This window comes from Choloepus didactylus, chromosome 1 (assembly GCF_015220235.1).
Source record: "Choloepus didactylus isolate mChoDid1 chromosome 1, mChoDid1.pri, whole genome shotgun sequence".
Taxonomy (NCBI): Eukaryota; Metazoa; Chordata; class Mammalia; order Pilosa; family Megalonychidae; genus Choloepus; species Choloepus didactylus.
In genome coordinates, this window is record NC_051307.1 from 133,268,059 (window position 1) to 133,280,763 (window position 12,705).

General features: G+C 37.5%; 1 protein-coding gene across 1 annotated transcript in view; it reads left to right on the forward strand.

Annotated features, from left to right (window-relative positions):
• LOC119527335 (serine palmitoyltransferase small subunit B) overlaps positions 1-12,705 on the forward strand; it is a 53,540-nt gene that overhangs the window by 14,554 nt on the left and 26,281 nt on the right. Inside the window, exon 2 of the mRNA XM_037827246.1 lies at positions 8,744-8,833. The gene's annotated coding sequence lies outside the window, so the exon portion shown is untranslated. The remainder of the gene's footprint in view (positions 1-8,743; positions 8,834-12,705) is intronic.

Genomic DNA, 12,705 nt, shown 5'->3' on the forward strand with positions numbered 1-12,705 from the left:
CCGCTTCATCTGCCTCTCACTGATAATAATATTGAGGTCACAATGTAACCTCCTCTTTAGCCATTGCTTTATTGATACAATGTCCACAAAGGTTAGACAGTAACCTAACATAGAGTCTACTGTCTTCTTTCTTCTCCCACCTGCTAGCTCTAGTGATCATGTCACCTGAGTGGGAAGAGAGAGGGGAATTGCTTTGAAGCATCACAATGCTGAGAGGACAGAGGAAGGTTGTGTTTGCCCTCCCATGCAGAGGGTTAGAAGAAAATACTATGCTGATGAAATTGGGTTTCATGTGGTTTTTGACCATGGAAGCTTTGGTTGATGTCCTACTGTGTAATATTTTTTCCAATTAGAAGATTTCTATAAAATTCTGTTAACTGTCCATCCAGTTTTATATACATTAATTACATGTAGGAAAAAAATTGATCATAGTAACTATTTAACAAAATTACTCTCATTGGGATTATTTCACTCATTCACTATTTGGCAGATATTTATTGCATACCTCTCCTGTACCAGGACACTTCTAGGGTCTCGATGAGCAATAAAAAAAAAAACAGAAAAATTTCATGCCATTTATTTCAGAGCAGTAAATATCCCACTTTTGTTAATATGTTGAATGGTGTTCATGTTCTTCAGCTTCTCATGGAGCAAAAATTCTTTTACAGGCTGAAAAAATTGTCCTATGTTGCTGAGAGGCACAGAACTCAGAATTCAAGACTGATTTTTCCAAATAAGCTACTCGGTCTTTAAATGGAGCTATTCCTTTTGGTGGCAGTCTTGAAACTTTTAAATAAAGTAGCCATGGATTCAGCAAAGGATCCTGCCTTCCTATGATGGTTTATTCTATGTTGTCAACTTGGCCAGGTTATGGTATCCAGTTGTTTGGTCACACTGTGGCCTAGATGTTGCTGTGAGAATTTTGTAGATGCTATCAGCATCTACAATCAGATGACTAACTTGAAGGCTTGAAGTAGTTTCCAGGAGAAGAAGAAATTCTTTCTCAAGACCACACCTTCTCCTCTCTGAGTTTCTAGTCCACTGGCTTCCACTGTGGATTTTGGACTCAAGACTTCAACATCATACTTACTGGAATTCCCAGCCTACCAGCCTGCCCTGTGCAATTCAGACTCAGCAGCCCGCACAATTGTGTGAGCCAATTCCTTAAAATAAATTATGTATATGTAAAAAAAAAAAAAAAAAAAAAATTTCATGCCTTGAGAAGCTTAAATTCTAGTGGGGCTTTCAGATACTTAAAAATTAATAAAAGTGAATTATGTAGTTTATGAAAAAGATATACAGGCTCTGGAAAAAATTAAATAGGGGAGAGAGTGAAGTATAATTGTGGGGTCAAGGTAGGAGGTAAGATTATGTAATTAAATGTTGTAAAGATCATGTATAAACCTGGTTGTTTTGACTCTGGGATGGGCTATAAAGATTACCAGCTCTACCTTAACTTTTCTCCTCCCTGTCACAGTTTTGGTTTCCCTGCCAATTAGCTACAACCACCAGCATTATTTTTGCTGTCTTAGTTTGCTGCTGCTTCATTAAGAAAATATTATATATTATCCCGAACACATTCCAAACAGTAGCAAGGAACATAGAGCTCAACACTGCTCTGAAAAATTACAACCTAAATAAAACACCGCCTTATGACAACAAAAATTATCCCTAAAGGAAATCATTAGCCTGGGCTTTCAGTTTTCATTTGGCCTTTCTCTCTTGCTCTGCCCTGGATTCTTGTAGTTTACCAAGGGACTGTGTGGCAAATAATTAAGAACTGTTTCCCCAAAGTTAACATTTTTCGAAGAATGAAAGGATGGATTGAGGTTGAGGGGAAGAAAACTTTCCAAGCCATCCTGGAAAAATGAAGGGAGAACAAATTTCAGAACTACAGAGAGTGGCAGAGTACCAGCTCCCACAGACTGACGGGAAAAAGGGGGAAAAAGTAACCAGAGTCTCCACCACTTTCCCAGACTGCCCTAGAATCTCTACCCAGGGGACCTGGCTTAAAAGACACCTGGGACATCACATTATTCTAGTAAAATATAATGAGTTGTGGCTGCTTTCCTTGGATAGAGCTTTTAGATAAAAGACTTAAAAGGGAGATGGGACTTAATTTCTTAAGTCAAAAGGGAACTTTTATTTCAAGTTTAGAGAAGAAGTATGTAAGACATTCGGAGTAAAGAGAGAAATAAATCAAAAGACTTCTTGTTATAATGGAGTAATTATAGAGCATTCAAAATCTCATTCATTTATTCAATAAATTTTAATTTTATTGAGCACACATTCCCATGTGCCAGGAATTGGGCAAACGAGACAGAAGAGGGCCCTACTTCAAAGACATTTCTTTCTAGAGGTTATATAATATGCCTTTTGCTACAAAACAGTTGAAGAACACAGTGATGAGAACAAGAACTTTCTAACCTGCTAGTCTGGATACCCCCTCCAGACTGGGTTAGAAGCCTCCTTTTATGCCCCAGAACACCCTACATTTATCTATCATAGCTCACATCATACTGTGTGGGGATGCTTGCTTAATTGTCCCCTCTCCTATCTAGAATATGGTCTCAGGACAGTGAACATGTCTGTGTTATGCATAGCTTACATTCTTTAGTATATGCTTACTCAAAATTTTATTGGATGGATGGATGAATGGATTATTTTCCAGATCATGGTCAAAACTCTTTGCAAAGAGAGGTAGCCTGGCAGAGTGCTCAGGAGTATGCTCTGCATTAACTGTACGACTTTGGTTCAGTTTTTCCATTTCCCAATGACTCCGTTTCCTTATTTATAAAATGGGTACAGAAATAGTGCCTATATTATAGCATTGCTATATGAAGTCCATAAGGTAATACATATAAAGTGCTTAGCACAGTTCTGGGAAATAAGTTGCTTATTAATCAGCTATTAATATCAGTATAGAATGGCAGCTTCCTGGGTGACAGTTCGCAATTCATGTATATTATCCCTGCATTTTCTGCCCCATTATAAAGTCAAAGGATGCCAATTAGTAATTCCAAGCTAAAATTACCACGTAGAGTTAAAGTTCTGTGTAAAGAATAGCAAGAGAATTTGAGAATGAATATAAGCAAGGATATTGAACAAGAAAATTAAAGGACTAGAACAAATAATAAAGGAAAAGAGCTCTGGATAGTATGTCCTAAGCAATTTTTCTGGGGCAATAACAGTTCTGCTGCCATACCTACATCCTCCCACAGACAGCCAAAGTACCAGTTCATGTCTATGTTCTACATCCTCATGATTCTTCATAGAATGTCATGCCCAATAAGCATCAATAAATGTTCACTGATGCAGAAGAAGAAAGAAAATTTTTAAGAAAATCTTATTTGAAGTTGAGTCTTCTAAACCTAAGGCTGTTATATTATCCTTCTTTTTCTTTTGAAAATCTAATGATTTCTTTTCGGTGGAAGACCTTCAGTCAAAATTGCCATAGTGCTTCCTCACATGCAGTTATCCGTTACTTGCTTTTTAGAATCAGAACAGAACACACTAGCCTAAGTGAGATGAAGAGCTAACCTGTGATCCTCTATGGAAACCCAGTAACTTTAAAGTCTCCTGCACATCTCTCAGAGAGAATACACTTGGCATCCTCCCCAACCAAGTGGATCCTCACAGGAAATTAAAAATATCACTTATTCACACTGGAGCCTCTGATGGCCCAGAGCTCTGAGTTGGCAGCTCAAACGTGAGGGAAAGTGTGTCAGTATCCAGGGTGGTGCCTGGCACACTCAGGCCCACAACAAATGGAAGCTGTTCTTATTGACCTTCTAGGCAAAAACTTCCTTTTATCCCAAGAATTTTATGTCATCATCACTAGAACATTGAGTTCTACATCTGTCTGGAAGAGAGAAAAGAAAAAGAAAAGTTTTCTAACTTATTGGACTTTAACTTGGTATAGTATCTGTGCAAATATATACATATTTTCCCACCTGTTTAGGCTGCTAAGCAGCAAGCAAATGAACAACTCAAGTACTTGGGATAAGGATAGTATTAGCACCAAATTACTGATTCCATGGATTTTTCTTTCATATACCGTCTATACACCTTCCCCATCCTCCCATGGAATGCACAGGGGTAAGGATTATTTTCAAGGGCCTAGAACAATGCCAGGTCCATAGTAGGACTCAATAAGTATTTGTGATAGGAATTGGATTAACCTGAAATTTAGCTTAATGCCATAATTTAGAGAGATAATTAGGAAAACCCTATAGCAACATAGAGAAAATGCCTTTAAGTAAAATTAATTGAAAAAAGCAGAAAACATTATTAAAATATATGCTATGATTATAATTATGAAAGTAAAATAACATAAAATAGGAAAAAATTCCAAAATACCAACAATATGTGTGGTTTTTTTAAGGTGATAAGATTTTTCTTAATATTTTATAATTTTTATTTTGATACTTCAGGTGGATGTTTTATTTCTACAATAGCAGATATGGTTCTAACAACACTTAAAATATTACTGTTACAAAGAAATTATTCCTTTGTACTTAAAAGCCAAAGGGAATTTGCATAGGTAGAATATTTCTTACAGTTGTCAACAAACTCTTCTGACCCAGCTGCTATGTTTATTTCATCTATATTCACTAAAATTGAATTTAATAAGCAAATATTAACATTTGTCATGCAAATAGTCAAGAAGACCTAATTAACTATAGCATTTCTAAGCATTTTTTAAAGTATTATGCTATTGAGGGGGCAATATTATTTGTCATATTATGTAGAACCATATCTCTTCAGTGAAGTTTAAAAGTAAAGTAAATTTTTTCCTGAGAATTTTACATATGCTCTTCTCTAAAAGCTTTTAAATTGATCATGTTGCCCACCAGCATAATGAAAACAAAATTTAGAAACAAACACCTTGGGGGTTAGGGGCTTGGGGGTACTATATTTAGTCCTTCACTTAGTTCAGTGTGTTTGAAGTGGAAGAGTCTCACTTAATTTTAGGCAGCATGGTTGGAGAGCAGGACCTCATATTTTTTATCTGCTCCTAAAAATAGTAAACTTCTTGTCATTTATTAACACATTCATCCAAGAGTAATTGTTAAGTAAAATTCATTGAGTCATTTTATTAATAGAAAAATTAGGCATAGAAAGAGTATACAACTGACCCTGATATTTCAGTGACCAAACTTTCTTCCTCTTTAAGGCTGCAGATATGTTGTCTACCCCACAATGGAGAGCCTGGGCCTTAGATTTTGAATAGGTTGTTTTATTGCCTAACACTTTAAACAAAGAAGAAATCAATCAGGTTGGTCTAGTTCTGGTTTTGATGGGCAGGAAAATCAGGTTATAAATTAGGTCAAAAGAAGTCATTCCATGGGTTTCTTCCGATTAGGAGGAAACAGCATCAACACAAACACAAAACAGAAGACATGGTACCGCCATGGCCTAACTTCGTTCCTGGGAGGATTTGTCTCCCAGACTCATGGAATTTTCATCTCATCACCGTTTTACCCACTTACATCATATGTCTCTGAAGTGCTCAATAGAGTCACCTGAAAGGAATCTCTTTAAAGCAGAGGAAATAAAATGGATGTAGGAAATAGGAGGAACGAATGATAACTGTGATAAAAGTCACCATCTTTGAGCTCTTACTAAGATCAGGCACCATTCAGCATCCTTGACTAACGCTGTGTTGTTTCATCCTCACAACAAGGAAGAATTAATTCATCATCTCCATGCTACTGATGAGAAAACTGACCATCTGAGAGGCCAAATGACATCCCAAATCTCACACAGTAGCAAACTCCAGTTTGCTGATTCTAAAATCTACACTCATATCACTATGGCAAAAAAAAAGAAAAAAAAAAGAAGGTTTTCAGTTTTTAAAAAAAGCAAAATCATTCTCCAGCAGGTCATTTAAATTCTACCATAGAAATAGGATCTTAGAATTGGTGAAATTTTAGTAATCTCTTTGTAAAACCTTTCTCCTGATTCATAGCAACTCTTAAAAGGTATTGTCTGGTCTACTTCAACGATTTCCCTAATGGAGCACTTCCTTCCTCAGCAGGTAACCCATTCCCCTTTAAACACCTCTTATTGTTTAACAGTTTTTCCTGTGATTCACCTCTAGAAACAATAAACAATTCCCAATCGCCCCCAGGACCGTGACACCTTTTAAGATCCCCTTGACAGGTTCTTCTCCCAAAATCTTCCCCAGTCTAAAGATCCTTGATTCTCTCAATGTTCTCCATTGCCAGCCTTCCAGATGTTTTCTATCTGGCTTCCTATGAATGTGCTCAGTTTGCTGAAGTGACCAGGTTATTTTTTTGTTTTGTTTAATTCATTTTATTGAGATATATTACATACCAGGCAGTCACACAAAACAAAGCGTACATCCAGTTGTTTACAGTACCATTATATAGTTGTGCATTCATCACCAAAATTACTTTTTGACATTTTCATTACCACACACACAAAAATAATAAGAATAAAAATTAAAGTGAAAAAGAACAATTAAAGTAAAAAAGAACACTGGGTGCCTTTTTTTTTTTCTTCCCCCATTTTTCTGCTCATCCATCCATAAACTAGACAAAGGGGAGTGTGGTCCTTATGGCTTTCCAAATCACATTGTCACCCCTCATAAGCTACATTTGTATACAATCGTCTTCAAGATTCATGGGTTCTTGATTGTAGTTTGATAGTTTCAGGTATCTACTGCTAGCTATTCCAATTCATTAGAACCTAAAAAGCATTGTCTATATTGTGCATAAGAGTGCCCATCAGAGTGATCTCTTGGCTCCTTTTGGAATCTCTCTGCCACTGAAGCTTATTTTATTTCCTTTCACATCCCCCTTTTGGTCAAGAAGATGTTCTCCATCCCATGATGCCGGGTCTAGATTCCTCCCCAGGAGTCATATTCCACGTTGCCAGGGAGATTTACTCCCCTGGGTGTTAGATCCCACACAGAGGGGAGGCAGTGATTTCACCTGCCAAGTTGGCTTAGCTAGAGAGAGAGGGCCACATCTGAGCAACAAAGAAGTGACCAGGTTTTAACAGCTGAGTAAAGGATCCTAATCAAAGCCAGGAGCCATAGTCCCTTTTTCTCCTATACGCTACAGTACTTCTGTAAATATATAAGAATATGGCATTTATTTATCTATTTACTTATTTACCAACCATATCACTATTGACTCATCATAAACTTGAAGCAAGTAAAATTCCTTAATCTTTTTTACTTGAACTATCCATAAACCAAAATTTTCCCCATTTTGTCCTTAGGCAATTGAAGTTCTGAACTGAAGATCAGGACTTCATATTTTCACCAGAATTTTACCCTCAGACCTTCTTGAACTCTGCAATCTGCTAAATCTCTTATACCCACATCCCCTAACATGGGGTCATCTGCAAATATGATCGGTCATACTTTCTATGACACAATGGTCAGGGCAAAACACAGAATCCTGGGGCTAACTGCTAAAGACCTACTAATCATTTTTATGATGCTTCACCAATTGCAAACACATCCACATACATTACTTCATTTAATTCTCACAATCGTCTTGTAAATAAGACACTGCCATTGTTCTTTCAATGAGGAAAAGGATTCAGAAAGATTAGACGACTTTCCAAAACAGGAAATGAGCCTCAGTTCTGCCCTGCATCCAATGCTTTTTTTAAAAAAAGTTTTTTAAACCTCGGTGATTTTTTATATAATTGTGGAAGCATTCATACAACATAAACTTTCCCATCTCAGCCACTCCCAAGCATGCAATTCAGTGAGATTAATCACATTCAAAATGCTGTGTTATTCTCACCATCATCCATTATCAGATCTCCCCCATCACCCCAAACATAAACCTTATGCCCATTTTGCATTAACACCCACACCCCTCTGCCCCCTCCCCTAACTGGGAACCTATATTCTACTTTCTGTTTCTATGAATTGGCATATTGTAGCTATTTCATATACAAAGAATTGCAGAATATTTGTCTTTTCGTGTCTGACTTATTTCATTCAATATGAGGTCTTCTATAGCATGGATGACAGCTTCATTCCTTTTTAAAGCTAAACACAGGTGATTAACCTGATCTCTTTTTTCCCTTCCATATCAACAGAGACTAATTAAAACCAAGAAACATTTTCTACAAACAAAATCTTACCTAAAAAGCCAATGTATAAAGCAGATTAAATGCAGGCTGCTCTATATCAATGTTAAATATCTTGAACTTAAAAACTGTACTTAAGGTGGTTACATAAGTGAATATCCTTGTTAGGAAATTTATATGGAAGTATTAAGTGTTCAAGGAATATGATGGATGCAACCTACTCTCAAATATTTAGAAAATATATAGGTAGATAGATAGATCTATAGATAGACGGAAATAATTTGTATGGGTAATGTGGCAATATGTTAAAAGTCAGTGGATATGGGTATCTGGGTGGGAGGTGTGTTGGAGTTCTCTGTATGGGTTTTGTATTATTTTTTGTGACTGTCTTACACTGGAAATTATTTCACAATAAAAAGCCATGGAACCTCTATAGTACTCAGAATACAACTGGAAAGTCACTAATGACATTTTCCCAAACTGTAACTTTCTCTAAAACTAATTTTTAAAATAAGGCTATAGCTTGATGTTTTTATGATACATTCTAGAATTTTGTGGGAGGATCATATATCTCGATGGTTTAATGATCTCTTAAATGATACCAAATTGTTTAATGCTTGAAGGCACCTTTGGGTTTATTCAATCCAATACCTTTATTTCACAGATGAAGAAACAGCAACACAGAGAGAAGTAATCCATACAGGATCATTCCTTGGAGGAGCAAGGACGAGAACCCAGACCTGGACTCTTCAAGGTAGGGAAATTCTTCTGGTTATACCATGGAGTCTTGCTTTTAGAAATCCACCTTTTTTAATTACAAGATGTCATCTTCAACAAGAGGAAGCTTCCAGTTCTCTCTTAAGCAACCGACAAACATTTATTGTATACCTGATATTATAATGGTATTGTAATGTATTACAAAGGAGTAAAATGTGTCGATTGGTCTTAGGAATGAAGCCCCAGAACAGTGGTCTTTGTTTACAGACCACATTAAGGGCTTCTTTGAAGTGTATGCAGAAAAAATGGGGCTTACAGATGACCCCACCACCACCAAGGCCTTGACCTCCAAGTTAAGAACCCCTGGACTAGAAGAAGCCAATCCCAGTACAAGTGCCAATGTCAGAATTGCATAGCACCAGCTACTGTCTTATACATGGGTCTGCTGGTGAAAGGCTACTTCTGTTTCAGCATCCTTCATCTTTTATTTAAATGGAGCAGCATCTTATTCTGGAAGACCTTTTATACAAGAGAGGAATAAGTGTTTTAATAAGCATTTCATTAACCATGTGGGACAAATTAAGAGATAACTATGACAAATGAAAACACTGTCTTTCAAAAATGTTAATAATGAAAGTGAGGAGTGTCAGTGTGCATAACAGGACATCTACTTTCTTTTGGGTTCTTTTTTTTAAGAATGACAGAAAGAAAAGAATAGAAATAGAATGAAACAAAAAAACCTAGACTACCACTAGCTGCCTGTCCATTTTTATTAAATCTATGGTAAGAATGACCTATCAACCAATGAAAAAAGGCGATAGGGGATTTGGTCAAAAAGAAACAGATTTATTTTCTGAATGGTTGTTTCCTAATGCTTCCCTTTTTGCTATATATGTTTCAGGAGACTTATAGTTCTGAAATGGTTGGCAACAACTTCTTTATTTCAAAATAGTTTGGGAAGTTTCAATGTTAATCTAAAGTTATTGATACGTAGGCTTGATTTCACTAATTCAAAAAATACCTATTGGACACAGTATCTGTAAAGCACTGTCCTAGAAGGCAGCAAGATGTGATAGGACACTTTGGAGACAGAGTCCTAGGACTGAATCCTAAAGTTGTTTCCTCCTTGGCTTAAGACAATAAGCAAGGTACAAAAACTTTCAGCCTCAGTTTCCTAATCTTTGAAATGAGATAATCTATTTAAAATGTTTAGTGCAGTTCTTAATATGCATGAGGCACTCAGCAAAGAGTAGTTATTATTGAGGCATTTTTATCCCCTTTATGACAGCCACACCAGCACTGAATAAACATTCTGAAGAAAAATCTCTCTAAGTGACTTCTAGATGAGTAACTGATAAAGGTCATATGCTATACTTTTAAAATTATCTTATTCTCTTTTATGCTTTTGTGTCTGATATGCATAACCTTAGCAACAATATATTAATATAGTGTAGTAGTAATTATAAGTTAATATTCATTTAGCCCTTCCTATGTACTATTTTATGTACTTTATTCTTTTTAATCCTCCCAGCCATCCAGTGAATTAAGTTTAATTATCATCCTTATTTGCCAGTTGATGAAATGGAGGTCCAGAATGATTGAGTAACTTAGCCAGGATCATGCAATTAAGGACAGAGCTGGGATTCAAACCCAGACTGGATCCAGAGCACAAGCACATAACTACTCCACCACACCACCTCTGAGCAAGATTCTCACCCAGCTACCCATGTGCTCACCAAGAGACGTTCAGCTGCAGTTTCTCCATCTTTAAAATAGGGGGCCATTTGAGTTAAGCAGTGCTGCCACGCTGGCAACTAACAAATGCTATTTCTATTCCCATTACAAGATTCTAGTGTTTCAAAGGAAGATATGTTAGTCCAAAATATTTTTATGTCTTGGGAGATCCCCTCTGGTATTCTTCCTGACAAACAGCCTATTTATTCAAAGGGGAGATAGAACATTTTATCTCATGCAGTTTAGCCCAACAGTTAGTGGTTACAAAATCTGTTAGTTGAATATATTTTTCCTAATATGGCCAGTTACCATTAGCCTTCTCCAAATTGATCTGAGAATCAACAAAGTTCTCAGGGCACACACGGCGGCTCCCCATTTTTACAAATAGCAAGCTTGGAGCTCAGCGCTCCTCCTCCACTTTTCACAAGGAGCATGCAGGTAAGCCTTGTGCCTGGGAGCAGGAGAAGGATTAGGCCAGCAATACAATGTCCACAGAGTTCTCCCCAAGAGAGTGAGAAATCCCCTTTAAATCGTCAGTGAGACTCTTTCCTTTAGTACGTAAATTCAGTAACTCACTGCCAAGTTTCAGATTTTAAAACCTAATTAGAGTAATTTAGTTACCTAAAAGCAATAACATATTTTGACTTAATTCTATAGGATAGAAAGCATGGTTTCCTTCCTACCTTCCTCTTCTCTCCACAACCCTGAAACCATCTGAACACAACAGTGTAACTAATCCAGTGGGAAATTTCCCTCGAGCTTGAGGTTGGCAGAGAGCACCTCAACATCTCCATGACCCCCAGGGTCAGCTTTCCTCTCCACTCATTTTCCTAAAAGCAGCGATAACTGAGATATAGAAGCAGGTCAGTGAAAGAGCAACAGGCTATATCACTATTGTCATGAAGTCACACCTATGAAAGGACAGTATTGCTGGTCACCAAAATAAGAAAAGTACTGACCTCATCCTCAGAAAGTTTCCAGACAGTGTTATAAGAAATAAAGAATGAGACAAAAAAAAAGTGAAAAAAAAAAAGGAAGATATAAGAAATAAAGAATGAGACAAAAAAAAAGTGAAAAAAAAAAGGAAGAAACATGAGTAAATTAAGCAAAAACAAAAAAAAAAATGAGCAAATCTGTTTAATGTAACCAAAATAATCACAAAGAAAATTGATAATTAGTGATAGAAAGTAATATTGAAATGTTCTATGCAACCAGATTTTTTTTGGCAGAGTTCTGGGAACAAGTGCTCAGCCAGCATGCTTTTGGAAAATCAACATTGCGGTAGCTTACCTTCCTCACCCTCGGATTGTCCCTTGGATAAAAGTTTTCAGTATCAGAAGATTCACCAAATATAATGACTCTCAGTAGGGATGAATTAAAGGCTCAATTTTTCATACTCAGCCTTCTAGCACCTAAGAGGAAGAGTCATTAGAAACAAACATTGAGCAAGTAGTTTCTTTACGAAATTATGGGTTTGACAGGCAAGTACTGATGAAGAGAAGAAAAACAGCAGAATTGTCAGTCACCAGGTGTGATGGATTGGCTTGTACACCTCAGTTGGGACATGTTCTTGGTCTTGGTCCACATTCTGGCGGGTGTAGATCCATTGTAAATAAGATGTCTTTAAGATGTTACTTCAGTTAAGATGTGTCCCCACTAAATCAGGTTGGGTTTTAATCTAGATTAAGCAGAATGAAAGTCAGAGAGAGAGAGTGAAGACAAGAGAGACTGCCATGTGCATTGCCATGTGACAGAAAACCCAAGGACCAGGGATCACCGGCAGCCAGCCGCAGAATACCACGAGTGTAGCCTTGCCGATGCCTCGATGTTGGGCTTCTCTGAGCCTCAAAACCATGAGCCAAAGTGCCTGGCAGGGCCCAGTACCCCTGTGAAAGCTGGACAGATCACCTGGGTTCAGAACAGGACTCCAGCCCAGGAGGGAACTGGTTTATATTCTCAAAACCAGTGGCTGGGGAATAGGGAGGAAGAAGGAAGGTTTCAGACTGTGAAGTATACCCAGGGTGGAATGACCCCTTGTAGACACCGTCTCCTAGGGGCTGGAGGGAAGGGGGTTCCTAGAAGCTCACATTCATTCCGGGCCAGGCAGGGAAAAGTCCTGGGCTGGATGGTTTTTGCCACCTGCAGCTGGATGGGACCTCCAGGATCCAGTGCTCG